Source organism: Pseudopipra pipra, chromosome 4 (genome assembly GCF_036250125.1).
Source record: "Pseudopipra pipra isolate bDixPip1 chromosome 4, bDixPip1.hap1, whole genome shotgun sequence".
Taxonomy (NCBI): domain Eukaryota; kingdom Metazoa; phylum Chordata; class Aves; order Passeriformes; family Pipridae; genus Pseudopipra; species Pseudopipra pipra.
Window position 1 is genome coordinate 9,793,487 of NC_087552.1, and position 25,694 is coordinate 9,819,180.

At 35.4% G+C, this 25,694-nt stretch overlaps 1 long non-coding RNA gene across 1 annotated transcript; it reads left to right on the plus strand.

The window, feature by feature from the left end:
- Positions 1 to 16,550: 16,550 nt before the first annotated feature.
- LOC135413819 (uncharacterized) lies at positions 16,551 to 22,254 on the plus strand. The gene is made up of 3 exons (XR_010430403.1): positions 16,551 to 16,712; positions 20,231 to 20,336; positions 22,068 to 22,254. It is a non-coding gene; the product is annotated as an uncharacterized LOC135413819 (long non-coding RNA).
- The last annotated feature ends 3,440 nt before the right edge of the window (positions 22,255 to 25,694 follow it).

The following is a 25,694-nucleotide window of genomic DNA, read 5'->3' on the forward strand; positions in this document are numbered from 1 at the left end:
TTCACAGCTCTAAGTATATTTCAATCTTTACAAATGTATTAAAAACTCAGGACTTAGTAACTCAGTACTTATTATTCCTAACACAATTTTTATATAAAAATGATTTTCCAAAATAAGATGTATGTGTGTGGAAGGAGGTGAAGGGTGCAAACTTTTTGATGAAAATATTTTAGAATAAATAAATATTAAAATATGTATATAGTAACAACAATACTTGTATGAGAATTAATCATCACATATTGTGTTCTTATGTTTGTCTAAATGACCAAATTATAATACTGACTTATAGTGAATCATACTATCCAGATGAGTATTACATCAGTAACATTTTCCATGCATAGAGGAAGCAGGATGCTTCTGTTCATTATCTGATGCCTAAATCCAAAAGAAGACAGCCAACTAAAAAAGTTCATAAAATCTTATTTTTAATAAAAACATCCTATCCCACTTTCTCTTGTTAAACATAGATCAGTAACATTTTAATTACATGGAATCCCTACACCTGAGAAAGAAGCTCCTTGTTTGTTTTGAATATACCTTGGGACTCTACTTGAAATCATATTTCCTTTAATAACTCAGTGTAATTCTTAACTTGCATGTGGCATACATTGCCCTTTTGGGAAATAATGTTGACAATGTTATTGATGGAGTTTGTATCTAAAAATCAATTTATATTAAACTGATGTGAAAAAAATGTATTGAAACAACATGCACAAGAAAGCATGATCTTTTTCATCCTAAGAGCTGTTTCAAAAATGTTTTTAATGGTGACATTGTAGCTTAGGTGGCACCATACCTTAAGCAATATTCTCAGTTATTTTGATGAATTTCAGATTTCCTTCCTTAAATTCTTTCCATTCTAGTCTGATTTTGATCTGGAAGTATTTCCAAAGTGAGTGAGTGTTATGTGATAAGAAATGCCTCATAAAAAGCCTTCCCTACCAAGAGTCACTCATAACATTTACAGATTCATACATACTTATGTACTTATGTATCATCTTGGAAAGTTTACATGGGATTGCTTGATTTTTACCTTAACAGTTTTATGAAAATTTGTGGACTCAGATACCAAAATAATTTGTGTAAATACATGCTTGGTTTTTAGTTTTTGTTGTTGTTGGTTTGGGATTTTTTTGTTTCGTTCATTTCTTTCTTTGGGTTTTTTTGTTGTTGTTTTTGTAGAGTGAGGGAAAATGGCAAGATTCAGCTTCCAGAGAAGTTTGTGATGTAAGATAAGAGACCTCATCTTAGGGATGAGACTTAATCTGAGGCAAAAAGAGTAAGAACTGGTAAAGTGATCTATTTAGAGAATACAGATTATATACCTAAAGAATACAGAGAAACAGTGCATGAAATTTATTTCAAACATTAGATTTAATGCAGAAATACCATTGTCTAACTGCATGTTCTGATGCTGTTGTGGTATGATGAAAACACAAAAACAGTTCTCTGCTTGATTCACTGATATTACAGGCAGTGTTGCCATCTACATTCTATTTTTGTTGAAGTAATCCAAGTAGCATGTGTGTGTTTGTATACTGTATGTCCACATAACTCTAAAAATATACTTATTTCTCTATTTCCTTTGCAAATATTGATGAAATTGGAAAATTCACTAACCACAACACAAATATTCAGTTCTGTATCTTACACTCCCCCTGCAATAATATGGTTAAACTTGTTTTTAAAGCTCAGATATTTAGATTGCTTAACAAAAGCAAAATTAGAAATTAATTCAAGGGTTAAAAATAGTATTGCACTATTAATTATAAAAAGTAATAAATAATTAAGAATTATTTTGGAAATGCACATGTACGGACAAAGAATTTTTTGTTTGCTTAATAAAATAGGGTTTTGCAGATAGTACACTCAAAGCTATTAAATAATTGAATTTATATGCAATATAACTGCCAGGTTGCCATGACATTATGGATACTTCAGAGAAGATTCTGATACCAAAACAGCTGCTGCTAAGAATGTGCACTCTAAATAGAAATTGCATTACTTCTTTCCAGATGACAACATTGAATTTTTAGAACCTTTATAAGTAGGTTTTTAACCCCTTTCTACAGTAAAACGTCAAATAGAAGTAAACTAAATATAATAAAACAAGTTAGAAATATGTATGTGCACACAAGCTCTAATAAGAAAGGGCAAAGTTCTGAGGAACTGTGACTAGGATTTATAAAGAATTAAAGGACAGTCTCATAAATTGTCTTATTAAAAGACTTTTTTTTTTCCTTTCTGTTCCATGGAGTGAAAACTCTGACTGATCAGCCATGCTTCTGGAAAAGAGTAACTGCAGAGGCTCCCTGTAGGCCTGAAACTGATATACAAAGCTTTTACAGTTTTACCTCTATATCTCTCAATTTAGAAATCAAATCCTTTAGATTTAATATCAGGTTGGAAAAGACTAAATGACAGTGATACAAGAGGTTTTCTTAATTTACTTTTTAACCCAAACCAAATCTTCCTCCAAAACCAATTTCAAGTGGCATCACGTTGAGACTGTATGGGAGGAAGTTTGATTCTGAAGGTCAGACCCCTAATGAGATCGTGTTGGTCTTCAACGTGCTTTCATTTATAGCACTTTGCAAACAAAACACCAGATCAAGTGCTGTGTGCCTGTGTAGCTTAAGCCACACTTAATTTTGTTGATGAACCTATAACTGGTATGGTCTTGGGAACATCAGAATTGATGCAAGGACGACCCTTTGCCTTTGGTCAGCTCAAGAAATGCTTTCCCATAGCAAAGATCTTAAGCTTCTTTGTTGCTAAACAATAGGACAAGAGGAAATGGCCTCAAGTTGCCACATGGGAGGTTTAGGTTAGATATTAGGAAAAATTTCTTCATCAAAAAGGTTGTCAGGCAGTGGTTGAGTCACCATCCCTGGAGGTATCTAAAAGACATCTAGACGTGGCATTTAGGGACACAGTTTAGTGATAGACTTGGCAGTGTTTGGTTAACAGTTGGACTCGATGATCTTAAGGGTCTTTTCCAACCTTAATGATTCTGTGATTCTGAATTTTCATCTCAGCATCCTTTTTTCATATTTCCTCAAGATGGGCCACATATGCTACAGACACAGGCATTTCTGTGACACATGTTGCTGAGCTAGCTGTGACAGGAACCTCGTTGAGCAGTGTGCCACAAATCCTTCTCATAGGCTGCAGATTCTTGTGGCAGACTTTAAAAATATCTCTCTAGCTAAAATATGAACTAACATGCACATAAACTTCTGTGAGGCAGTTATCAGAGATCAGGAAAGTTTAGGGGCAACACCCCTTTTGTGGATGTCAGTTTTCAGATGGCTTATGTGGATGCCATTTTTATAAGGGTGATCAGCTCAAAACTGCCTGTGGGAGAGGTTTTTTTTCTCAAATATAGCATCTAATATTGTAACATGGGTGACAACATAGCAAGTCTTAGAGAAAGACTTTATAGGAGGAAAATGGGATTCCTTTTAAAAAGAAAACTGGTGTGACATTGATCTTCACCCACACAGTCCCTAGCAGTAGGATGTATGTCTTCCAAATATCTGGGCTGGAAGTCAAGTGTTCAGATGCTCCTTGTACCCAGGCAGCCTGTCCAATATGGATCTGCTCACTGGATGCTGTGGACGTGGTGGTCCCGGTGTCACAGGCACCACCATATGGTCCCTGCTCACCATCCTGGTTTTCCCAGGCTGACTATGCCTGCAAATCTGAGAGAACCTCTCTGTCCCCTGTTGGAGCCCACTGGAATGAATCTCATTCCTGAGAGTCATCAGGATTTCTTTGCTGCCTCTCTTCTGGGTGTCCAGAGAAGCAGCACATGTGATGTGTGCAGTGCTCAGGATTTACAGACAGGCTGGTTTTGGGGCTGCTACCTCCTACCACTCTGACAGCCCTTCTCCAGGGTCTGCTACGTCTGTGACTTCCACACCCACCTGACCCCATCATTCCTGTCCTAGTGCTCCTATTGGTACTCTCTGTAAGAAAATAACTTTCCTTGTTGCTGAATGCCATGTACTGATGTCTTTCTGGTGAGCAGCTACATTATACTGCTACATTTGCTGTCCATAGTTTGCTAATTCCTGGGTCAGTTGTGGAGCAGCTCAACTGAAACAGGCAGGGAATGACCTGCAGAAAGCACACGTGAGAGCATTCTTTGTGCAGGCTGGGCAGGTCTTTCCTCGTAAGCTAACTGTGGTTCTTGCAGTGTCTTATGATTGATACCAGATGGACAACATGATCTGTGATTCTTTGCAGAAGGGCTTGCCTTTTGTGGGGAGCAGTGGCTGCTGGGATCCTTTGTGATCCATGTTCAGCTGTAACTTGAGTAAGAAGGAGGTACACAGTGATGAGACTTGTGGCACAGACCAGGCAGCTCAGGCAAGCACAGGTGAAGTACAGAATTTTATTCTATCTATGGAATAACTTTGTCTCTTCCTTCAGAGTGTATTGCTTGTTCATTCTCTGGATAATTGTATCCTGGTTTTGCTTCTGAACCCTAAAACCTTCTTTTGTCTTACTGTTTAACTAAGTAGCCTGAAAGGCTCTTAGAAGGAACCTTCTTAAATAAAGCTGAATTTCTTTGCAGGATGCTAGTGGATGATCTCTCCTTTAACAACTTTTTGACATTTTCATAAAAGTTTCTAGCAGCCTTGACCTTCAGCAGTTCTTCTCTAACTTCCCTAAGTCAGATGCCAGAACTAAAAGCTTCTTCTTCTGAAGTTGTTTCTTTCTTTTAGTGGCAGCTTAATAGGAGCTTTTGACAGAGCCTGCTCTTATATCTCCATGGAGAGGTTCATTTTGGACAGACAAATCACAACAGCTACAGCTGAAATCTTTGTGCTCTGGCTGATAGTTAATCTAAAAGAAGAGTTTTAATTTTTTAAGGGTTTTTTTTTTTTTAAGATCTATCTCTAAAAGGCGTGTGCTCGTTCATTGTCCTAGACACACAGCAATACAGTCAAGATGCAAGGGATATGATTTAATTAGGCTTCAGCTGTACTAACTCTACTGGGAGTTATCCAGCACTAATTCAAATAGGGCAGGTTGTGATTTTTCGCTGGTGGAAGCCTGAATTACTTCCTGATTAACATTATTGTCCACAAGATGAAGAAGTGGCCTGGTACAAAAACCTTGTGTACCACCTGGGTGTTGGTAATTGTAATTACTGATGTCACCACTCTCTGTGTCAGGGCGGAGAGAGGAAGGGAAGAGCATTATGATGTTGCTGTGAGAATTAGATTTGTTATCTTGTCTTGAGAAAATAAGAAAAAAATCAAACTAATAATCTTTCTTAAAAGCAGCCACTCATCACCGCTCTATTAGAATGCTTAGCAATATTTCCCAACATCTGAAAATAAAAGCCAGTATATACAAATTTTGCTGTAGGGAGTTTAAACCATAACTGAAACCAAAACCAAGACCCTGATCATATTTCTTTGGCAGCCTCGAGCCTGTAAGCAGAAAGCAGACATCTCCTTACGTGTCTACTTCTCAACACAGCACAGCGAGTGACTGCTAGGTATTTGTTTCCCCCCAAAAAATAATTATTCTGTTTCTGTGGTTTCTGCACTCCCACAGCTGCTTCTGACTGAACATTTCTCTTAAATGATGCCAACAGTGGATAGTGTGCTTGGAGTGTGGACTAAGAACTGATAGATATTCCATGAAAATGACAGATTTGGGGAGGGATTTGGGGGAACAGGGGCTGATAGTGTCTGTGAAAGAGATCTGCTTAATCTTACAGTAGCTTTGCTAGATGAATTAAAAATTTCAGACAGAACTGAACTCTCACTAACCTTCATAGGATTTAGGAATTACATAGCTTCTTTTTATATATTTATGAAATAAAACTTTTTATTTCCCAAATTAACATAGACGATGCTGCTTTACACAAAATATTCAAAAGGACAAGCAGTATTTTCTATTGAAATTAACTTCAAGTTTAAATAATAAATAAAAAGACTGTTGATTCATTAAGTTCATGGAACTAACTCAGTGGAATTCCTGTAATGAGAATGTTTGCTTTCTACGGAACTTTAGGAAATATTTTGGTTCATTAGAGATAACATCTGGTCAACTGTAAGAAGTTTTTCTTACTTCAAAAATGTTTTTATAGGAGACTCCGCTAATGCAGATATTTCCACTGGCAGCTGGTTCTAAACTGAGGATAATGGATTCATCTATCAAGGGAAACTGTATGCATATTCAATCTCTTGCCACCAAAGTTATAGGGATTTCATGTAAATGCAAAAAGAAAGGAGTATAACAGATGACTTCAGGGTTGTTTAATGCACTTTCTCTGCTTTTTCAACTCCAGGCATATGAAAACCTTGTACATTTATCTTCTAATGTTGATACATATTTTAGCAACTCAGTATACAATTGGTTCTGCTAAAAATCCTATCAACCCTTCTGTTACACATAATATTTTTTTGAGGAGGCATTTTCATTTATTTCTCTATGTTTGAGCTAAAATGTCCAGGGTAGTATTACCAGTCTCACATAGAATTTTGTCACATATCTGCTTGTGCCCATTGTTGTAACTCTTAGTTTGGTAATTGGAGAGAGATGTACATCAGATTCAACTTTTAATTTGTTTTATTTATGGAGATTTAGCTTTCCATTCAGTGATCTTGTTTGTGATTTTAAAGCTAGCTCACCTCAAGAATATCAAATTATCTGTCAATTAGACACTTTCACTGATTCTAAAGACTGCTGTGCTATTGAAAAATATGATTTTTTTTTAATCCATCTTATGCTGTGGTCTTTTTGCTGGCCATTAGTTTTGGCAGTGGTTTCATTCTGTAATGCTGCAGCTTTTTTTTATATTTTTTTTTCTATGGATTCTTTAGCACAACACAATTGCAATTCAGTTTCTGCGTTTTCATTTCTTCCCTAGGTTTTTTCACTTGCAGTCACTGAATTGGTACTATTGCAGAAAGGATTCCATTTTATATCTAATAGCATAGTCTTTTTATTAAGTACAATAATTTGTATGTACACACGTAATATACAGAGATACACATTCAGGGAAAATAATATGAGAATATTGTTAATAAGCAAAATATCTCATTTAAAATGTAGGAAATACCAGAATAAAGATTTTTTTTTCCGTGCAAGCTTAACTGGCCTTTCCATGTGTGTTATCTTCTTTAATTAGATGGTCACTCTCTCTTTCCCCTTTTAGAGTCCATTCAGGCTGTTACTGCATGTGCAGATACTGACGGTATTGTTGTTATCATCCCACCAGATAAAAAGGGGAGGCTGGTTTAAAACTCAAGAGCTACAGCTTTGCATGGATGATGAATCCCGCCCTCTGGGGGATCTGGGAGTTGTGTTTGGAAGGGAGGACCTCTGTTGGGAGCCTGACATGTTGTCCGTGGAGCCTAAGCCACAGGGCTGGGTGCACTAGTGTGTGCACCTGTCTGAAGGAATGGCACCTACTGCACCTGCTTTGGCACGTTTCAAGGTTGATGGAATGACACTTGCCACTGGGGAACAATAAGCAAGCAGCTCCAGTGGAGAATTTCTAAGCAAGTTAGTGTTGCCCTCATTTTAGAGGTGTAGAAGGGAGGCGATGAGGATTTAGACTGAAAATTTGGGGTAGAAAAGTTGGTAAATCAGAGAGCAGACTTATATGGAGTAAGTGATTTTGTGTGCTGGAAGAACTGTTCTCCTTGTCTGCCTGTGTAGCTGTGAGCAGTCAGTTCAGCCAAATCTCTGCCTCTCAGAGTAAGCACCATGAAAAATTAATTAAGGCATAGTTATGATAGCTTCAGTTATTATATTACCCTGCTTTAAGTGGCAACTTTGTGGGATGAGGTCCAGGTTTCTAATGCAGCACTTACCTGCACTAATGTTCTCGACAGTCAACAATGTACAAGTCTGAGTGTAAGATAAAATGGTGACAGTATTTTATTCACCTGTGTATGCATTTAATATCTCCGGAACAAGAAGCATGTTTTTCTACAAAGATCAGAAACTATTTCCTAGGTAACAGAGGAATGGTGTGACCCTGTGAAATTCCAAAATCTGGAATAGACATTTGCTGTCTGAGGTAAATCTCTCTTATCATCTCTTGTCTGACGATATTCTTGACCTAGTCCTGCCTCTGCTTTCTGCTCCTTTTCTGTGTTCCTGTCAGCTTTGCCTTATCATTCCAGTCCCATCCTTTCCTACTCCATCTGTTCCTTAAGTTTACATGAGTGTTTTTTAAAATATGTACCCTCCTGATTCTGCAACAAAATAGAATTCTTAAAATTCAGCAGAAAAAGGTAAGATTTTCCATTATCATTTTCTACTTTACTAATAATTAATCAATGCAAAATTCAGATGCTGACTTTCAGCTCTAATCCATAATTATCAAATTTCATACTAGATCTATGTGAGGTTTACAGTCTTTCAATATGCCTCTTTCTATTCTTCAAGAAACTAACTTTGCAAAAATTCAACCATGGAAAAACACAAGAAAAATATGCTAGTATCATTTGGAAGAGTATCTTACTTGAGTTGTCTTTTTTAATATACATGACAAACTGTTGTGTAATTTTGAAGTTTACTAAATGATACCTGGTGAGTAAGGTTGCCTGGAAAAAGTGGTTTATCATTAAGTCCACAACGAAACAAAAGATGTGAAATTTTGCTTTGGGGTTTCAAACATCTCTCCTTCATGGTACATGCTGCATTGTAAAATCGTGTCTTTTAAGTATCTCTTTTCACACTTACTGTTTCAGGACACCTAACATTCTTTCTCTGAAATAAAACAACAAAAAAAGCCCTTTTAATTCAGTTCAGTAGAGAGTGAAAGGCAAGCAGTCTCCTTTTTTTCACTTCTTTTTCCAGAATGGCTTTGATATCGGGTGCAGTGGGCTCACTCTTCAGTTGCAAAGCACAAATAGCGCAATCAACCTGAGATATTTTGGAATTATACTTAGGTGTGGGAAATTTTCGTACACCTCCTATTCTTAAGTAAAAATGGAAACTGCAGATGTTTCTAGTATGTGTGTAAGTTCACACTTGTATAATGTATAATGTATGTTCCTTTCAATTAATGTATATTACTAATTAGTTTGAAGAAAGACTTCTGTCTTTACATAGATAATTAAAATTAGGATCAAGTATACCTGACTTCTGGCTCTTAAAAATTGTGCATTGCTCGTTTTCCCTAGTAAGTACTAAGCCATAGTGTGAAAATCAAGAACTCTGTGTTGGATTCATAATTTTCCCATACAGAGTGTGTATGTAAGCAGTAGAACACTATATAATCCTCAGTGAAACCAAGGTAATTGAAGATTGTTTCATGACAGCATGGTGGAAATGAGGAGCAAAATTATATATTTTGCTAAGACTTAGAGAACAACCTAGAATTTCAGAAATTCTTGCCTTCACTCAGACTGCCAGTCCTTGAAGTCTCTCATGAAGTGAGCCACGTTCATCTACGTCACATGTAGATGTGGCACTTGGGGACATGGTTTAGTCATGGACTTGGCAGTGTTAGGTCAGTGGTTAGACTTGATCTTGGAGATCTTTTCCAGCCTAAATGTTTCTATAATTCTATGAATATTTTTGTGTCTTTTTCCTAACCTTCCTTAGCCCAGAAAGAAGTGAACAAAGCTGGTTTTCTAGACGAGCTGCATAAATTCCTTCTGCTTCCTGCTCCAGGTGTGCAGGTTCTTTTCTGCAGCTGTTTTTCTATCCCCAAGCAGATCAGCTGTTTACTGCTTTTGATGGCATGGTATATCCATTGCTTCCACAAGGGAGGATTACTAAAGGCAGTTGATGCTATTCTTTATTTGTTTAGGATTTTTGGTCTTCATTATTCCTCTATCTACTTTGAACTTGTCAGAGTAGTTTACAATAGGGTGTTACATGCTTGTCAGGAAAGTTACTGTACTAATTTGTGAAACAGTTCTAAGCAGGATTATCAAAATAGGACTCTTCCCCCCCACCCTCAACTATATCTTTACTATAACTATTGTTTCTTTCACATTAGCCAGAAAAATCAGGAAGGATGTGCTAAGAGTGTGGATTCAGCTTTGGAGAGATGAATCCTGGTGTCTACTTCAGAAGGTTCATTGCCTTTTTATAATAGACTTTCAGTCTGTTTGAAGTATTTAAAATAATTTCTTTCCCTTTAGAAATACATTTTGCTGCTGAATTGTGTTATGCAGAAGTGAGTCAATTTATTTAAATGACTATTCTGCATGTTGGAGATAAAAATAAATATATAAATAAATTAACAGTTTCAGACATCTGTGACAGAATTTCTAAATGGAGCTATGGGAATAGTTAAACTGAAAAAACCTGAGAAAAAAATAATACATGCTTACCTTTTAATTCTTTAAGTTTAAATGTGAAATGCTACCTCAAAAGACAAGAGTAAATCTCACACCTTTGGAGTTTGTAATCACTCTTTTGCTTCTAAACATGTCAGTTGTTTGAATTAATTAGTTTAATGTCCTGATTTATATTTAAATAAACACAACTGTACAACAGAATATTATTCCTGCACTGCCCATGCTGATGGAAACTACCTTACCATGCAAATGTTGTATTGAAACCAGATAGATTTTCTATAAATAAAAAGTTCCATGGTTTTCCTCTTACATTCAGTTCTTTGGGACTTTCTTCAAAGGCAGAGTTGGAGGTTTCCAAAAAAGGTAGAAGTGCCCAATCTGAGACATCAGAGAAAGTTTGAATTGAAGAGAAAATACCTAAATTTTCCAGGCTTTGTGTAATGGGGAAAAGCATTTAGCTGTGTTTCCAAGAATTTTGAGGTGTTTAGAGTGTTTTTTGTATAGGGGTATCCAGGGACACCCAAACCATCTTAAGAAATTCACATACACACGCAGACCTAGTCCAGAAATGTCTGCTAGTGTTGTTAGTAGATCCATTTCTTCTTGTTTTCCTCCTAATTTTCTCTTAGCCATAAAATAAGATCTCAAGAGAAGCCTTCATCACATAGAATATCTTTTTCAGCAAATTGCCATCTGCCTTTAATCCTGCAACGTGTAATTGAAAACTAAAAATGTGATCAGTAAGTTCTCAGTAGGTTCAAATAAATACAGTAGGATTACTTTTCTCCTTTCCCCCCTGAATTTGATTCAAACTGTTTTGATATCTTACCTCTGAAAAGAAAATAGCTTTTGGGAGAGTTCAGTTTTCAAGGCTGATATTTTATGGGGGTAAAAATGTATGAAAGTAGAAAATTGGCATAACCACTGAGCTATATCTCAAATCTCTAGCTATTGTCTGTCAAGTGTAGATAAACAGTACTAATATCATTGTTGACTCTGGTTTACAAATATTATACAATTTTTTATTACTTCAATGCAAGGTTTCATTTTTTCTTATTAGATTCAAGGCAGAAATAAGTTTTAACTTCCATTCTCACCTTTTCCTTCCATTGCTTCTTGTACGTTGTCTTTTCCTTTTGCAACATATATTAACATAACAAAGTGGATAAGGAATATGCAGAGTCCCTAATACATGCTTTTTGCTTATTCCCATTGCCTTCTGTCTCTTCCATTCCATGCAAACTCATTTTCCCTCTCATTATTTTAGGTGTATTTTTTAATTAAAAAAAAATAGAAAAGTTTACATATATGCAAAAGTGCAACTAAAATGCAATAGCATTGAGTTTTAATCAAATATTTTCATATTTGATTGTTATTCTGGTATATTTTTCAATAACTGTGAGTCAGTTAACTATGAGGAGGAAAATTTCAAACTATTTTTAGTATACTGAATTATGCTTATATGAATATATAAAAATTACTATTTGGAAGCCCTGAGTTAGATTTTAAGTCTATTAAAGAGTAACTCAAAGTTAGGTTTTAATAGAATTGATGCTGTTGGGTAATCTAAACCGTATTTTGTCTAAACCACAGTTACAAAAGACATAAGGTTAGTAGGGAAAATAAATATCATTACTAAATGAGCTGATACAATTAGGAACAATAATGCAGGTAAGTTTTCAGGCAGCAAACTCTCATTTCCTCAGCCATGACAGTGCAAATATTTGTGGCTAGCATTTTTCTGAATCACCAAGCAGTCTATATAATCTCTCTTCTTGTATAAAACCAGGTTTCTTGTTTTATCCTGGGATCTTAAACCATTAATATCATCTACTGTCTTTTTTATTTTGTTTTAGAAGGATTTTCAGTTTATCAAAAAATAACAGATCAGGGAACTTCTTCAATCAGGAGGTTTGATCTTACTAATATATACAGTCAGTGGCACAATTTTTCTGTGTACAAAGTGGTTTAGGTTGATTATTCCAGATATTGAAGGTATAAAGGACCAATCACCTTAAAGGAGTCTAGACATAGCATAACAAAGATTTCCAAGGAGAACTCCCATTTATTTGATGACTAGTAATGGTATCTTTCCATACCATGAATAAAGAATAGCAATGAAAATTAACTACACTTTCTTTTCCATCAAGTAATGATGCTGACTGCCCTTTCCACCCATGGAAAGACTGCAAAAGGAAAAGGCCATTAAATACACTTCTTGTGAGATAACTCATCTTCAAAATCATGTTGCTACTCCCACACAAACATTGAGAAGATGGAAAACCATAAGATCAGTTTTGTAATCCTTTTGCCACCTTCAAAATTAACAAATTAACAACTGTGCTTCTTAGACAATGCAGATGAGCTAAAATTTCAGACACACATGAAAAAAGGAAGATAGAAGCTAGTCAAACTATAAAGATGACTTAGACTTTGGCTTTATGTTTTACCATAAGTCCACATTTCACATGGATTAACAAAAAAGGAGAGAAAAGAGAAAGCTACTATTCCCTATGTTATTCCTCTAGACAACAATGTTGTGCACCTCCTTTCTAGGAGTCTTTCTGGAAATGATTGATACCTTCCTAGAAATGAATGATACTTACAACAAGGTGAATAAAACACTGAAAATGCAAGATATCACAGTCCAGGTTAGAAGTAACCACACAGAAAAGATCAACTTGCCTTAGAGCTAAATTCAGATGTAAAAAGGGTAAGAATTTCTCATATCCACTGAAACCCAAAAGCTATGGTGCTGAGTTAGAGGGATCTGTGAGATTATGGAACTTGGTGCTAATCACTATCACTGGGGTATTACTTGAGGACAACCTGCAGAATCCATGCTTAGTGAAAAAAGCCATAGACTGGAACAAACACTGCAAAGTCATCACAAAAATAAATCTAATATATTAAGATAAAACAGTGTCTAAGAGGAAAAAAGTTCCCTTCTTCCTTCCTTCCTCACTGTATGTTCTGGTTGAGGGTGAATTGGTAGGGCTTGTTTCAGTTCTTGTTGACAAGGTGATTTTTCTGGTATTAGTGTGCTGGTGGTGTGTAGGTTAAAGGACATGCATAAACAACATAAACAACCTCAAAGGTTCCTACACTTGGACTGGCACTACTTTTATTTCTGCTGAAGGTAAACTGTTCCTATAAAAAGAGTACCACCACACTGTTCCTATGTATCATTTACCTCATCAACAGGATTTTGTTTTCCTTAGAAAATAATGACATAACCCCACAAGCCAACACATTTTTTTCCCAAGAACGATCTTTGCCTTGCTTACTCTTCTCCAAAAAGTTGTATTGACTAGCACTGATGCAGAATGTCATGCAAATGCTTACTAATACTCAGGAGCTGTGCTTCCTTAGCTTCAGTTCTATTAATAATGGTGTGAAAATAACAGTGCTATAATAAGGAAAGTCGTAAATGCTGGTCTAATAATTGTAAGCTGCCATCTAGTTTATAGGTTTTATGGAAACTGCAGTTAGAATGTTATGAAGAGTTATACAGATCTTTAATTGCTCAATCTTTTAAATTATGCAGTCTGTGAACACAGCTTTTTCTAGTGCCTCATGCTGCAGCAGTTAATTTTATATCCCCCATAGTTCTGGATATCAAAGAGCTTCTTTTAAGAAGTCTGTGTTTTCGTATCAGACAAGTTCTGAGGTTTTCTGATTTTTTTTTCTTGCAGGTTTCTTTCATAGCTCAGTTCTAAAAATGGCTACATGCAAAATTGCCCTTAGTTTTAATTTTTAAATAAATATAAACTTTTACTAGGAAGAAATCACATTTTGTTAGTGTAGAGGGAGTGATTAGTTACTCAGTAAGTATCAGTATATGATCTATAATGAACCCCATAAAAAAATCAGAAAGTTTTTTTTTTCTACCATTGATGACAAGTATTCATAGCTCAGCTATTACAAACGTGGAGTTTGATTAAATAAATAAATAAGTAAGTTTATTAATTCTGATACCTGTTTTCAGGTATGGAATGTAGTACCTAATGTGTATAAGAAGAACTGTTTATATTTGCTTAACTTTCTGGCACACTGAAATGTTATCAGTGCTTGATTTGGTATGGATTTCACGGTTAGTCAGTTCTGCAGAGCCAACTCCCAGGGAGAACAAGAGGTCAGTCTAGGGCTGAGCTCATGCACCTTCTTCGAATGAAAATGACCTTTACAAGCAAATTTACATTACATTAAAAGTATATCCTACTGTGCAAACTGGGTAAATTTTTATTGTATGTTGGCATGTGTTTTTGAATTCAGTAGAAATATTTTTTACATCCAGAAAGAGACTCAAAAACCTTGTATTTCCAGTGTATGTCAGCAGGAAGAGAAAGGGGGAGGGCACAAGTGCTGGAGATAGCTCATATATAATTTTTTGAAACTTCCCAAGAAAATGTGATTAGATTACATGAATTCTCTTAAGAATCTGTTCCTCTTTCTCTCTCATCTCATCAATTATGCATTCAAGTGCCTGCAGTATATATACTTTGTGTACTGAGAAAGTGACCCTGAGGATATCTACATTTTCCTCGGAAAAGAAGCAAAACCCAAACAAATATAGTGTACCTCAAGACGTATACTTTGCTGAGATTGGGTGATGATGTAATCAGTTGTAGGTGATAGGGAAGAGAAGTAACTGAAAATAAACTCAGGACTGAAGGCCTGTAATGACAAGCAGCAAAAAAATAAGAGAAAATACGATGGAATAATGATGCTTAAATTGACTGTCCTTTGCTTTAGTAGCTATGGGCAGCCTTTCTCCAACACACATTTTCAATCTCAAACCACAGAGGAAGACAGAAAATCCTTTAATTATGTTCTGAATTCATGGAACTGTAATCTCAGAGTAATATATTCATAGCTCCATCTTTGTTTTTATGGGATAAAATAATCTTCTCTGGAATACCACTTATGTGTTTTTTCTTGATTGTAGAAAAACGGACCAGGATTTTTAAAAAGCTGAGGTTAGAAAAATGTCTTTGAGTGAAAAACAATAACAGATGTCTGATTATTCCATGGGAACCTTATTGTCATTCATTCTAAAACTCTTCTTGATATAATTTAACATAAATAACTCAGAATAAGTAAAATAGAGTATGAAAAATGTCGTTTGACAGAGATAAAGTTATAAAGTATTTTAAAGTGGTGTCAGGATTTTACTAGCTGAATTAAATGTTTTCTGCAAGTATATGGATGTTTCATCTGAAGGGAAAGGCACATTGAAATTCGTATCATTTATATGTATTGGCATAAACACACAATTCACCTTTCCAGTCATAAACAGGAAAATATAACAATTGTATTCTAATATGTTGAGTCAATATCCTGTTGTATATGAAAGAACAAGTCTTACTGCCTCTGAGAAATCCTATTACATATAAGTGACATTTTTTAGTCAGGGAGCACCATGCATTAGGGCATCAGAGCAAAATTTTATTAGAAAATAAGAAAATTAAGTATTTTTCCTATACTGAGGGATATTGAAAGTGCTATAAATGAGAGCAGATTGTAAGACAAAAGGAAACAAAAGTAAGGATCTAGAGAAATAGCTTATTTTACATTATTAGGTGCAAGAAAATTAAATTATTCACCAATATTTAAGGCTTAGACTTCAATTAAAGTTTCATTTCATGCCTTAAATATTATAATAAATGGTTAATGACTAACAATTTTCATAAGTACATTAGTAACTAATGGTGCAATGGGTAAACATAAAAAATTTAGATAAATAGAGCAAGAAAATTTAGCATCTATCATTTCCCATTTTCTTCAGAATTCTTTCAGGGGAAGTGTTACATGCTTGCATACAGTGTAAAATTTTATCACTCTCATTTTAAAATAATGAAAAACTTTGTTTGCTGGGCTAGAAATATCAGACCTGGGTTCCAAGACACTAAGATTTTTATTTAAAAGTAGATTGGAGTTCAATTATGCTTTCTGACTCTGTTGATAATATCTACAGTTATTTATGTTGTTTATTAAAGTGTTTACATTGATTTATGTATTTCATGTATTTAAAATTATTTTTATACTTTTTTTATTTCCTTGGTGAGATACTGAAATACCTCTTGAAGAGTTGAAAATCACTTTCATTTTTCTGCTTTTATCTTGCCCTTCAAAAGATAGTAATTTAAATTCCAGTATGAGGAATTCTGATATTAATTTTAGGGACTACTGTAGTTTCTCTTAAATCTACTAGACTGTTTGCTAGAGAATAGTATGTTGTCCTTCCTGAATAAGTCTCTTATGTCTAGATCCACTTGGATCTAAGGAAAATATGGGTGCATGGTTGAGTGCTTACTTTAGGGACCAGCTCCTAGATGTCAAAGTTTTCATGAGCCTTACTGTTTCTGTACCTTTTATTTCAGAAAGAAATATCAGTTTTTCCACACCTGTCACGATGAGGTATGAAACAGCTATCAAGGTATTTTAGAGGTTTTTATGTTCCTTAATATGCCATATTAAGTTTCCTTTGATTTTCATATATGTGTAGCTTATATTAATTTTGATTTCCTTTTTTTCCCTAACTCAGGCCTAACAATATTGCACATTTTTAACTCTCAAAAGGGTGAAGCAATCCACTTTCATCAGGAAAATGCATGAACTACAATGGAATATACAACAAGGGATATAAAATCTTGAAAGTAAACAAAAAAAAATTTCATATAATGCCTTAAAGTAATTCTTAATGCAGGGTTCCATTTTCCTAGTTCATAAAATAAAAAGGAATAAACTATGTTAGAACTCTTCAATGCGCTTTTCAGCTTCAATGGATAAAGTTGAATAGGTCTCTTTTTACCTGGATTATCAGTGCCTGGGTATTGAAATCATGATCCTTGTGAACTGAAATTTCATCTTTGGTAACAAAGGGAACTGACAGAGCTTTTTAGAAGTTAGCACCATTATTATGAAACCTCTTCCTATCTCAGCATTAAACCACTAGAGCCAATTATGGCATGACATTGTTTTGACAATTAATGCTTAAAACAAATACTTTACAACAACTGTAATGTAAGAACATGATAGCTATTTGTTAATAGCATATCTTTCTTTTCAGTATACTCTAAAAAATGAATCCTTTAGGACATAAAAAGGTATTGCTTTTAAGGTATTTGTTGTATCAGAGAAGTGCCTGGCCCTGCATAATTATTCCATTATAAAGCTGCATAGCTTTTATTAATTCCAAAAGTCTAGTTCCAACTATTGTCAGCTCCTGTGCCACCAGACCTAGGAATATTAGGAGTGGCTGAAAATGTGCAAGACTCACAGAATTATGCACATAGCTCTTAATTACAAAGAAAGTTCACAAACTGAAAAGGAGTGAAAAAGAACATCATAAAACTAGAAAGAGGGCAAATCCAAAAGCTGAAAGCCAATGAAGGAAAATAAAATTGAGTTTCCTTACTCATTGAGATGGTTTTGACATATGTACTATTGGTGTAGTGAGCAAATGAACCTTTTGGTATCTTTTACTGTAATATAATAGAAATGAAAGTTATTATCAAGTGTGATTTCTGTTTAGATTTGTGTCAGACCGTGTTTTGTATCCTCCAAAACTTTCCTGACTATTTGAAAATGATTTTTCTATTTCCTAATACCTATGCTTTGTTCATTTGATGCTAGATCAGGCTTGTACTGTAAAAGATGGAGAAGGAGCAAATTTGGTCAAAGCCAAATGCCTGAGGTATTGAGGCATGTACAAAATTTCATATAATGAACGTATGCTTTTTGCAAAAAGTAGGATAACACCAGGAGGCAATAGGATCTGCCAGGCCATTTCTGGAGACAAAGCCTGTTCCTTCTTCACTATTTGACCTGCAAATTTTCACAGCTCAAATTCCAGTGATAAGCATGAAATGAAAATTAAAAGTGACAGAATATGGCTGCAGCCTCTAAGAAAGTTTGCTCATTTGTGAGCATTTAGTGAACACAAGTTCAGCATGAAGTTAGTGTCCCAGAAAAGTGGCATGACATCCCATATAATAGGGTTATGCTTATTGATTAACTACATCTAAGATTGTCTGACAGAATCGCAGCTTAAAGATCAAACTTGCTTAATCTGTGTGTAGCACTGGTAGAGCTAAAATTGTAAACATATTATTTATTCCATCTCTTCATCAATAATGTTAAATACAGGTTTTACAGAGGTGATTGAAAACCTACGCCTAGGATCGTGTGAAAATATGAAATGGAACATTGATTAATAGTTATATTTTAAGTAAGCTACTCGAATATCCTCATTTCTTCTCTCCCTAGTCTTCTTTCCAATGAAGTTCAGCACTTTTACCTTCTGACTATTGAAACTCTTCAGAGAAGCAGTACTTCTTTGGTAGTAATCAGAGGCCTGAACGGCATGGGATCGCTTCCCTGGTTTTCTAGGTTCTCAGATTAAAAGACAGTTGATTTTTTTTTCTGGGTTGTCTCCAATTATAATATGTCTGAAAAGTAGCTTAGGATAAAATCTTCAAACAGAGGTCCAGGCTGCAGTCAAAAAAATTATTTTGAAGGTTAGCAGTGTGACTTGAAGGACAGGCACAAACTGGGGAGATTTCAAAGGACTGGGAAAGGTCACAGTATGGAAAAGGGGCTTACAGGTAAAAAAGACAGAACAGAGGGATGAACTAAGGAGGCAAAGAGGACAATAGGTCTGCAGAATATAATACATAGTGAAAACTGAATCCATAAAAGATGGAAAGCAACACTGGAATAATAAAGATAATACTACCTGTGCACTGCAAAGTCTGATGAAAAATTAAAGAGGAGATTCTTTCAAAAAAGGCTATTTGAAGACAAAGCGTGGATATAGAGAAAATTTCTGTAGAACATGATCAGAAAGCTTAGAAAACATGGGAGGAAGAAATAAAAAGGAAGTCTCTAAAGTAATATAATTGACAAGGTTGACAGCCTCCTAACCAAACTGAAGAAGATAATGAGCATGTGGAGTTACATATTTTTAAATCTGTTGAACAAATGTAATACTTGAGAATGCAAAATGCATTAATGAGCTTATTTGCAATGCCACTGACCATGGAGAATTTTAGAAGGGAAACAAAGCTTTTCTGACAAATATTGCAGGGAAACTAAAGCAAAATATCTTTGCTTTGGAAGAGCATAATTCTTACAAAGAAGTTAGATGACTGATTTTTTTAAATATGTCAGTGTTGATTAAGTAGATCAAAATGCTAAATGAAGTACAGATACTGAAAAATAGTCATTCCAAGTACTTTCTTAGAGCTTCCTCATACAAATGGGGAATTAGACACATAGCAATCCATACACTAAAAAATATTATGAATATTACATTTCAAAATACAATTTTTCTAAAGCTGAAGAAGGATTACCATTAAGCAATCTTTTTTTCTGTGATTTTGCCACTGGTTTCGAGAAATATTAAAACTTGTTGTGATGTTATTTGTTGAAGACAGTAGATATCAGTGTGTGAAATGTCATAGAGAAAGATAGAGGGCATTTTCTCTTTCGGTATGAATCTCAATCCACTGAGGCCAGTTAAAGGCTAGTTTTGATGGGTCTGGCAAGAGTGCAAAGATGGAGACAGGCTCTTTTTAGTGTTACCCAGTGACAGGCAATGGGTATAAGATGAAACACAGCTTGTGAGGCATCACTGTGGTCCCCTCTCAGATGCTGGGGTGCCACTGGGATTTGTTTACATGCATAGGTGAAGTATCATGTATATTTTTCTTACTAGAATTAACCCATCAAAATGCATCAGCAAAGACTTGTGTTCTTAGGAGGGCTAGCTTTGCAAACTGTCTTCAGTGAATGAAGATGGAATTGAGTATCTGAAAGATGTTTATGCCAGCAGTATCTGGTTAATCAATCTTAAAGCAGTTGGATGTCTTTGCTATTTAATGAAATTGATACATAATACTTACGATTACACCAATCCATTTCTTCATTTTCAGAACTTTTAAGTTGACCAATGCCCTTTTTTACCTGATAGCCTCTGAAATCACAGTGGAATCTAAATACAAAGCTGAGGCTAAATATTTGTGTTTTTTTCAAACAAAGGTGAGCTTTTGAGATGATAAAGTACTATTCATCATGGAGCCTTTTACTTGATTTTTTTTCTTCTTTACAAGGTGCCTAAACTTTTAACTACTCTTAGAAATTACTTGCTGATTTCACCTTCTTATAGGTAATATCAGAATACAAAATGAAATTTCTCTTTGAGCCTTCCGAGTCATAAATTCTTACCGCCTATTCCTTACTCTCTTTACTCCCTTTATCTTTCATCTGCACCCCTAGAGTACCTAATTTTGATTGAAAATGTTCTTAATCTCTAGACTCTGAATTCTGTGAATCACAATCATATTGCTGTTGATAGTTTAGCCTTCTTAATGGTTATAAATATTTAACACTGGGTGCCATTAGACTAATTAGTGGCATTCTCGCTAATCATTTCACATGTGGACTCTTACAAAATTTTCCTGTTTAATAATTGACACTTAAAATCTGTTAAAAAACCCCATCATAAAAATCTGTTCTACAAAGAACTTTTGCTATTGTACCATCTCATCACCCAGTACAACCTCGAGAGCTGAAAGGTGCATCTCCACACGTAGAACCCAGCTTTTCTTTTTTTTCAGTAGCCAGCTGAAAGTATAGATTTTAAAGCACAGAAATACATCTACAAACTACGTGTGTAAGCTGTGCAGTCTGTAGGCTGCTATTTGCCAGCTGTTAACACATCAGCTCAGGCTGACACGTGCCTATGGATGTGCATGGGCCAGCAAATACACTTGCTTACCACTCACATACATGAAGTGGAATGAAGCAGCTGGTGATACGAAAACTTTGACACAAAATTAGCAAAAAGTTACCTGAAAGTAGGATGAGTTGGTGGTCTTGCCAAATACACATATCCTGATCAGGTTTTATATGTGTTTACATGTTTACACTGTATTTCACAGTGTTTCCAAGTAGTACATATGGAAGCTAGTGGGAATTAATCAGTAATTACTGCATGTAGGCAGCATGGCACTAACACTCTGCAAGATGGTCATCTCCCCTTCCCCACCAGGAGCCATCCATCAGGATCTTTTCTGACATTATTTGCTTTATTCAAATTATTGAGTGCTTTTATTTTTTCATGTAAATAGGATAAGCTTGTTTTAGATCTACCTTATGTGCTGCATGCAGTGTCTGCCTGACACTTAAAAATACCAGTCAGAAAGTAATCAGCTGTTTGTTCCTCCATGTTTGCCTTTCAAAATCATTGCTGACCTTTTATAACTGAATTCAAGTGGTTCTTTGCACAGCCTGCTTTACTGAGCCTCAGCACCTTACCTCTGTTTGGTGAGATAAAGCAAGCAAACATAATTTTCCCCTGATAGGAGTCGGTGAAAGCCAGCTAGGATTCTCAGAGGAACCATGTGGGAGATCTGCAAGGCAGTAATAGGAGAGCAGGCAGAGTCTGTGGTCAGAAGTGATGGTAACATATCACATCATAGACATTTTGGAGGAATACCTCTTGAATCTCATATGCAACTATTTGATGCATAGGTTTTCATTCTGTCTTTTCCAAGATTTCAGTCTTTTAAGAATCCCTGTGCTGTGTCAGATCATGAATTTTGCATGACTTTCTTATCTTCATTCCCTAATAATGCCCTTTACTAGGACACAAAGACCTTACAAAATCAGAGCTGTAAGTGCCATTTCAGTGTGGCTTTCTCAGGTGGCAATTTCAGTTATCTACAAATATTTGTGAGATAGAAACAAATCCAAAGTTATATGCTTCAGGTATCCTAGAACTTTATGTCAAAAGGATGAAGATGTGCTCAAGAGAGAGTGACTTTCTGGGGAGAGGCTGAAATGGGAGAATGAATTTCCACACAGAAAAAGGACAGTTGTAGATGTTTCCTCTTTGCTTCAATCTTACCCTATTTCAATGTGTGCAGTGAAATAAAAAGTAAATGACCTGTTAAAACTCTTCTGTAAAAACATCTTTTCAAACTTACTCAAGCTTACTTCAGGCTTCCTTATGAATGTAAAAATTAACAACAAAATCAAACATACACACACACAGAAAAAAAGAAAAAGTGAACCTACCACCAAGTACATAAAAGTGAAATCCAAGTTGTCTTTTAATACCAGGACTGATGGGGTGTGAAAAACAAAGAATCCATTCTGACGTACAGATCTCATGCTTTAGTTTTCAGGACTGACAGAAGAAATAGTCCTTCACAGGTATCAAACAAAAGCATATAGTTGTGGGTTTGGTTTTTTTTAATTCTTTGCATGCTGACTAGATTGCTAGTCACCCTCAATTCTCAAATCATGATCAAAGTTTAATGTAGGTTTTATATAATTTTAATCAAGCATTTCACAAAAAAAACCCCACCATAACTAAACCACATAAGATTAAACCACAAAAGTTCTATGGAGATGGCAGAGAACATTTTTTAAATTATGCTTCCACAATATTACTGAAAGTTACACATTTTGAAAGCACCTACTTTGTACTAGGCAACTTAAGCCTAGTTTCAAAACCCTTAAGAATCCTTAATCACATGGATTTTCAATATCACTGAGGGCTAACATACACAGAGAAGTTGCTTGAGGGCCGTATGTTCCCAAGCCTCAGCTGCTATGCAGTTATTGCCTTCACTTTGCAATAACTGTGATTTAGTCCACAGCAAATGCACGGCCTTGGAAGATAATTTGACCCACAATTAGAATGCCAAGATGACTTCACACACCATGGAGGGAGCAATTGCCAATGCCACTGGTATCCAGTAATTTCTCTGCATGTCTTGTTTGTATATACTGAGTGTAATTCTAAATAATTTCCATTCCAAAAGTGCAAATAAGTACCAGATAGAACTTTTTAAAGCCAGGCATACTCCTTCTAGTATCAAATACATAAGTATCTTTAAATGCTTTTTGAAAGCAGGATTTAAAATTATGTTTATTTATTGCATAAGTTCATTAATGTTTCCTTTTAAATCAAGTATTTTACTCAGTATGTTGGAAAAGGAAGAAATCCTTATATAAGAATATAAATACTATACAAAGTTGCATTTTTATCTAATGTGGAAGATACATTTTCATACTATTGAACATAGGTTGCTTAAATCTAGAGTACTAAAAACTGTCAAAACAAAAGTTTTGAAGTGCAAATGTACAAACTCAAAAAATTCCCCAAAACTTATTAAATTTAATTTAATAAAAATTGGTCCCATTTTATAAGTTAGGGAAAGAAAGTTTAGAGTACACCAGGAAAAAAACCCACAACTTTTTTCCACTTTGATTTACAAAAAATCATGTTTTCAACAGCTTTTTAGCTACAGGAGCATTGAAGTTTTGAGATGATTGAGTCCATGATTAATGCTCCAATATATATGTTTTATTGTGGAAATAATGTTAATAATGAAATGTGAAACTCAGGAATCATCAAAAATATTGGGAAAACCAAAAAAAATTGAAGTAGACTTTCCTGTTCCAATACAGAAAATGTATAAATATTTTCTCTTGTGTGATTTTCTCAGGTTCATTTTTACAATGTATGATAGCTATTTCAGCTAAGAAAATGTTTAATTATATTTTTAATGGATTCTATGTTGGCGGTTTATGCATCTATGCCACTTCCAGTTTCCATGCTTGCTCTGATTTAATGTCTGAGAAATTACATCAGTGAGCAAAAGGAATAGACGTGGTGTAATTGTCTTTCTAGTTCAGACCCTTTTATGATGGTAAAAATATATTCCAGAAAGGCAAGTAATAATCAAGTACTCAGGTTAAAAATCTTAAAACAACCATCTTCTCGTATGAGAAACAGACTTTGGGAGTGGAGTTTGCATATTTTTAACCTGTCATTGCCAGTCAGAGGGGCAAAAATGGAGCTTTGGGTCCTGTTTACCATGTTGCTGCCTCAGTGAGCGTGGGATGTGGTTGGTGTTCTGCATGAGCTGGGTTCCGAATTTCTGACCAGCCACAACTGAAGTTTTCACATAGATTTAAAGCTCACCCTCATGCAAGACAGTAAAACAATTTTCAGATATCTTCTTCTCTCATTTGTTTATAGGTGGAGTTAGAAAGTCAAGGTATGTCTTTAAAACTCCATTGAAATTCAAACAGGGCAGGCTGTAGAAGCAGCTTTCTGAGGCGTGGCTCCCAGAGTGCTGGTTGGGGTGGTGTCAGCCTTAACAGTAGGAGCCCTTGCAGGCTCCATCCTTGCCTGACCCGACCCTTTGTGTCAACTACAATTAGATTAATTGTGGTCTCTGGAGAAAAGCAAGGGCTTTAAATACAGAACACTTAATGAGTTCTTGTGGTGCTATGACGGGAAGCTGGGCTGAGCCTGTGTGTGTTTTGGTGCGTGGCTGGATGACAATAATTGATGTCCTGTCGTGGTTGTCAGCTATCTCTCAGTTTAAGCATATGGCATCTGACTGAGCCAACAGCCCAGCCATACGTCACTGTCAGCAACAGGGTGTGTCTTTTCTCAGTGCATGGGGTACCTGATGAGACACCAACATCAAATTACAGTAGGCCTGGGAGCTGATTCTCTTCTTGATTAATGACACTAATTGAAGTTAAAGTCTGTGCACACATCAAGGGCAGAAGGGAACCTTCTCCATTTGTCTCTTTCCACACAGCTGACACCCACTCTTGGTGGAGAAATTCCAGCGAGCGTAGGCTTATAAACATTTACAGTTCCTGCTTTCTTGCCATGGGATGATAATAAATCCCACCATCATATCAATTTTGATGGGAGATATTTGCATTCTGCCTTTTACATATTTATCTATTTATTTATTTTAAGGAAAAGCTCTGTGATCATACATATTGCATTCTGTTAAGCGTTTCTTAAAAAAAACCAAACTTTATTAATGATAATAGGAGTGACATCTTACATGCTAATGGATTGAAATTCAAAAGTTTGGATCAGACTTAACATACAGAATAGTTTTCAAACCTGATCTGTCAGTAAGAACAGATCAGGTTTCCTGTGCTGTTGTGTTTGTACTAATTTTTTGGTTATTGATGACAAAAGTGCAAATCTCTGTATTAATGTTTGACTATGACTGGAAACATGGAATAAATGCAGTAATTGTTTCGAATTTATGAGAAAAGTGAGCTCTTCCAGCTCAAAACTGATAGAACTTGTTCTGATTTATGCTACTTAGAAAAAACTAGTTAACAATTACCTGTCATTTTAAAGGAAACAATGAATAGCTGATAATGTCCGGGTAGCTTGAAATCCTTGGTGTTGTACAGTTCATATCTTCTTTACAACCTTGTTTTTTTGTTGTAGTGAGCAGTGGAGGCCTTTTACAAAAATTTATGAAAGTTTTAAGTTTGGACCTGTTTAAAATAGTAATTCCTAACTGCTATTGGCAGTTTGAAATAAAACTAAAACCTCTT